A 6,370-nucleotide genomic window follows, 5' to 3' on the forward strand; every position below is an offset into this window, starting at 1 on the left:
ATATCAGCACACTGGCAGGTGCATTCTGGAGAGTATTTTAATTTTTGGGTTCCCAGGTGCACATTTTCAATCACCAGGTGCACGGATGTATGAGGGGCTCATCCACGGATAGAGGGCCGTAGTAGGGTGCTCCTATAGCGGGCATGAATATCAGGAACACTGGCAGGTGCATTCTGGAGAGTATTTTAATTTTTTTGTTCCCAGGTGCACATCCAAATCCAAATCCATAATAATTCTAAAAGTGTCCATAAAGCACTCAGGACGGTCCCCCACGGAAAGAGGGCCCTAGTATGATAGTCCCATAGTGGGCATTAATATCAGAATGAGGGAAAAGTGCATTTTGGAGAGTATTTTAATTTTTGGGTTCCCAGGTGCACATCCAAATCCAAATCCATAATAATTCTAAAAGTGTCCATAAAGCACTCAGGACGGTCTCCCACGGATAGAGGGCCGTAGTAGGGTGCTCCTATAGCGGGCATGAATATCAGGAACACTGGCAGGTGCATTTAATTGGAGAGTATTTTAATTTTTGGGTTCCCAGGTGCAATCACCATAATAATTCTAAAAGTGTCCATAAAGCATTTTCAATCATTCTGGAGTATTTTAATTTTTGGGTTCCCAGGTGCACATTTTCAATCACCAGGTGCACGGATGTATGAGGGGCTCATCCACGGATAGAGGGCCGTAGTAGGGTGCTCCTATAGCGGGCATGAATATCAGGAACACTGGCAGGTGCATTCTGGAGGTATTTGGAGAGTATTTTAATTTTTGGGTTCCCAGGTGCACATCAATAATTCCAAATCCATAATAATTCTAACTCAAAAGTGTCCATAAAAGCACTCAGGGCCCTAGTATGATAGTCCCATAGTGGGCATTAATATCAGAATGAGGGAAAAGTGCATTTTGGAGAGTATTTTAATTTTTGGGTTCCCAGGTGCACATCCAAATCCAAATCCATAATAATTCTAAAAGTGTCCATAAAGCATTCTCCCACGGAAGGGCCGTAGTAGGGTGCTTAGCGGGCATGAATATCAGGAACACTGGTTCTGGAGAGTATTTTAATTTTTGGGTTCCCAGGTGCACATTTTCAATCCACCAGGTGCACTAAAAGTGTCCATAAAGGGGCTCATCTCCCACGGATAGAGGGCATTCTAGTAGGGTGCTCCTCTAGCGGGCATGAATATCAGGAACACTGGCAGGTGCATTCTGGAGAGTATTTTAATTTTTGGGTTCCCAGGTGCACATTTTCAATCACCAGGTGCACGGATGTATGAGGGGCTCATCCACGGATAGAGGGCCAGTAGGGTGCTCCTAATCATGAATATCAGGAACACTGGCAGGTGCATTCTGGAGAGTATTTTAATTTTTGGGTTCCCAGGTGCACATCCAAATCCAAATATTCTAAAAGTGTCCATAAAGCACTCAGGACGGTCCCCCACGGAAAGAGGGCCCTAGTATGATAGTCCCATAGTGGGCATTAATATCAGAATGAGGGAAAAGTGCATTTTGGAGAGTATTTTAATTTTTGGGTTCCCAGGTGCACATCCAAATCCAAATCCATAATAATTCTAAAAGTGTCCATAAAGCACTCAGGACGGTCTCCCACGGATAGAGGGCCGTAGTAGGGTGCTCCTATAGCGGGCATGAATATCAGGAACACTGGCAGGTGCATTCTGGAGAATATTTTGGCAGGTTTTCTGGGTTTTTAAGGTTTGGGTTCCCAGGTTTTTCAATCACCAGGTGCACGGATGTATGAGGGGCTCATCCACGGATAGAGGGCCGTAGTAGGGTGCTCCTATAGCGGGCATGAATATCAGGAACACTGGCAGGTGCATTCTGGAGAGTATTTTAATTTTTGGGTTCCCAGGTGCACATCCAAATCCAAATCCATAATAATTCTAAAAGTGTCCATAAAGCACTCAGGACGGTCCCCCACGGAAAGAGGGCCCTAGTATGATAGTCCCATAGTGGGCATTAATATCAGAATGAGGGAAAAGTGCATTTTGGAGAGTATTTTAATTTTTGGGTTCCCAGGTGCACATCCAAATCCAAATCCATAATAATTCTAAAAGTGTCCATAAAGCACTCAGGACGGTCTCCCACGGATAGAGGGCCGTAGTAGGGTGCTCCTATAGCGGGCATGAATATCAGGAACACTGGCAGGTGCATTCTGGAGAGTATTTTAATTTTTGGGTTCCCAGGTGCACATTTTCAATCACCAGGTGCACGGATGTCATGAACACTGGGGTGCATTCATCCCAGGTGCACATTTTCAATCAGGGCCGTAGTATGTATGGGGGCTCATCCACGGATAGAGGGCCGGTAGGCTGAATATCAGCATGAATATCAGGAACACTGGCAGGTGCATTCTGGAGAGTATTTTAATTTTTGGGTTCCCAGGTGCACATCCAAATCCAAATCCATAATAATTCTAAAAGTGTCCATAAAGCACTCAGGACGGCACGGAAAGAGGGCCCTAGTATGATAGTCCCATAGTGGGCATTAATATCAGAATGAGGGAAAAGTGCATTTTGGAGAGTATTTTAATTTTTGGGTTCCCAGGTGCACATCCAAATCCAAATCCATAATAATTCTAAAAGTGTCCATAAAGCACTCAGGACGGTCTCCCACGGATAGAGGGCCGTAGTAGGGTGCTCCTATAGCGGGCATGAATATCAGGAACACTGGCAGGTGCATTCTGGAGAGTATTTTAATTTTTGGGTTCCCAGGTGCACATTTTCAATCACCAGGTGCACGGATGTATGAGGGGCTCATCCACGGATAGAGGGCCGTAGTAGGGTGCTCCTATAGCGGGCATGAATATCAGGAACACTGGCAGGTTCCCAGCATTCTGGTGCAGGATGTATTTTAATTTTTGGGTTCCACTGGCAGGTGCATTCTGGATTTTAATTTTTGGGTTCCCAGGTGCACATCCAAATCCAAATCCATAATAATTCTAAAAGTGTCCATAAAGCACTCAGGACGGTCCCCCACGGAAAGAAGGGGCTAGTATGATAGTCCCATAGTGGGCATTAATATCAGAATGAGGGAAAAGTGCATTTTGGAGAGTATTTTAATTTTTGGGTTCCCAGGTGCACATCCAAATCCAAATCCATAATAATTCTAAAAGTGTCCATAAAGCACTCAGGACGGTCTCCCACGGATAGAGGGCCGTAGTAGGGTGCTCCTATAGCGGGCATGAATATCAGGAACACTGGCAGGTGCATTCTGGAGAGTATTTTAATTTTTGGGTTCCCAGGTGCACATTTTCAATCACCAGGTGCACGGATGTATGAGGGGCTCATCCACGGATAGAGGGCCGTAGTAGGGTGCTCCTATAGCGGGCATGAATATCAGGAACACTGGCAGGTGCATTCTGGAGAGTATTTTAATTTTTGGGTTCCCAGGTGCACATCCAAATCCAAATCCATAATAATTCTAAAAGTGTCCATGGCAGGTGCATTCTGGAGAGTATTTTAATTTTTGGGTTCCCAGGTCCATCCAAATCCAAATCCATAATAATTCTAAAAGTGTCCATAAAGCACTCAGGACGGTCCCCCACGGAAAGAGGGCCCTAGTAGTCCCATGTGGGCATTAATATCAGAATGAGGGAAAAGTGCATTTTGGAGAGTATTTTAATTTTTGGGTTCCCAGGTGCACATCCAAATCCAAATCCATAATAATTCTAAAAGTGTCCATAAAGCACTCAGGACGGTCTCCCACGGATAGAGGGCCGTAGTAGGGTGCTCCTATAGCGGGCATGAATATCAGGAACACTGGCAGGTGCATTCTGGAGAGTATTTTAATTTTTGGGTTCCCAGGTGCACATTTTCAATCACCAGGTGCACGGATGTATGAGGGGCTCATCCACGGATAGAGGGCCGTAGTAGGGTGCTCCTATAGCGGGCATGAATATCAGGAACACTGGCAGGTGCATTCTGGAGAGTATTTTAATTTTTGGGTTCCCAGGTGCACATCCAAATCCAAATCCATAATAATTCTAAAAGTGTCCATAAAGCACTCAGGACGGTCCCCCACGGAAAGAGGGCCCCAAATAGTATGAAAAGTAGTCCCCCATAAAGTGGGCATTAATATAGTGGGCATTAATATCAGAATGAGGGAAAAGTGCATTTTGGAGAGTATTTTAATTTTTGGGTTCCCAGGTGCACATCCAAATCCAAATCCATAATAATTCTAAAAGTGTCCATAAAGCACTCAGGACGGTCTCCCACGGATAGAGGGCCGTAGTAGGGTGCTCCTATAGCGGGCATGAATATCAGGAACACTGGCAGGTGCATTCTGGAGAGTATTTTAATTTTTGGGTTCCCAGGTGCACATTTTCAATCACCAGGTGCACGGATGTATGAGGGGCTCATCCACGGATAGAGGGCCGTAGTAGGGTGCTCCAATCACCAGGTGGGAGCGGGCATGAATATCAGGAACACTGGCAGGTGCATTCTGGAGAGTATTTTAATTTTTGGGTTCCCAGGTGCACATCCAAATCCAAATCCATAATAATTCTAAAAGTGTCCATAAAGCACTCAGGACGGTCCCCCACGGAAAGAGGGCCCTAGTATGATAGTCCCATAGTGGGCATTAATATCAGAATGAGGGAAAAGTGCAGAATGAGGGAAAAGTGCATTGGAGAGTATTTTAATTTTTGGGTTCCCAGGTGCACATCCAAATCCAAATCCATAATAATTCTAAAAGTGTCCATAAAGCACTCAGGACGGTCTCCCACGGATAGAGGGCCGTAGTAGGGTGCTCCTATAGCGGGCATGAATATCAGGAACACTGGCAGGTGCATTCTGGAGAGTATTTTAATTTTTGGGTTCCCAGGTGCACATTTTCAATCACCAGGTGCACGGATGTATGAGGGGCTCATCCACGGATAGAGGGCCGTAGTAGGGTGCTCCTATAGCGGGCATGAATATCAGGAACACTGGCAGGTGCATTCTGGAGAGTATTTTAATTTTTGGGTTCCCAGGTGCACATCCAAATCCAAATCCATAATAATTCTAAAAGTGTCCATAAAGCACTCAGGACGGTCCCCCACGGAAAGAGGGCCCTAGTATGATAGTCCCATAGTGGGCATTAATATCAGAATGAGGGAAAAGTGCATTTTGGGGCATTAATATCAGAATATTTTTGAAGTATTTTAATTTTTGGGTTCCCAGGTGCACATCCAAATCCAAATCCATAATAATTCTAAAAGTGTCCATAAAGCACTCAGGACGGTCTCCCACGGATAGAGGGCCGTAGTAGGGTGCTCCTATAGCGGGCATGAATATCAGGAACACTGGCAGGTGCATTCTGGAGAGTATTTTAATTTTTGACCTTCCATAAATCCCTCAGGCCGGCCCCCATTGATAAAGGTCCGTAGTAGGGTGCTCCATAGCGGGCATGAATATCAGGAACACCGGCAGGTGCATTCTGGAGTATTTTAATTTTTGACCTTCCATAAATCCCTCAGGCCGGCCCCCATTGATAAAGGTCCGTAGTAGGGTGCTCCATAGCGGGCATGAATATCAGGAACACCGGCAGGTGCATTCTGGAGTATTTTAATTTTTGACCTTCCATAAATCCCTCAGGCCGGCCCCCATTGATAAAGGTCCGTAGAGGGTGCCTTCCATAAATCCCTCAGGGCATGAATTTAAAGGTGGAACAACACCGCTAAGTGTATTTAGGTTACCAGGTGCCGATTTTCAATCACCAGGTGCACGGCTGTGAAAAGTGTGGACTCTGTCATTTTTTCGACCAAATTCTGTAATTTTCAAAAAATGATTAAAAATACTTCCCGAAGAGCTAGAGTTTCCAAATTTCGTGTGATATCCTCTCTCTCAATGGGCAACAAGTAGAGCATGTAAAAAAAAAGTTCGCATCCACAGGAACCTATGCTCCTGGTAACATGCACTTTTTTCCAAAACGTAAAACACGATTTTCTATTAAAATGTTTCATACAAAAACGGTTTTAATTAAATGAAAATGCTCGTCTATGTGTGCCCTTTCGTTTAAAAAAAAAAACCCCATCCAGATTGGATGTGTACTTTTGATTTATTCACGTTTTGGTGTCCCGGAATTTGACCCACAATTGCGCAGCACACATTGACCCTTTCATATTCGGGACTTCCATCGATAAATTGGCCTGCCCGGTAAATACACACTCAGTGCCGGGGTAAGCAGACAGGTACCGGCGCGATTTCAGAAACCTGGTTTTTGACAACAAGACTTCCATGTCCTAGAGAGACGGGGTGGTGTCAAACTGTTCAGCCCGAATAGAAAATGAGTAATGGGCACTTTTGAGGGATGTGAGCCCCTCGGAACCATGGTACTTTGGACATTTTCCGCCGGCGACCGATTTAGCCCCTTC

Source organism: Oncorhynchus nerka, linkage group LG19 (assembly GCF_034236695.1).
Source record: "Oncorhynchus nerka isolate Pitt River linkage group LG19, Oner_Uvic_2.0, whole genome shotgun sequence".
NCBI lineage: Eukaryota > Metazoa > Chordata > Actinopteri > Salmoniformes > Salmonidae > Oncorhynchus > Oncorhynchus nerka.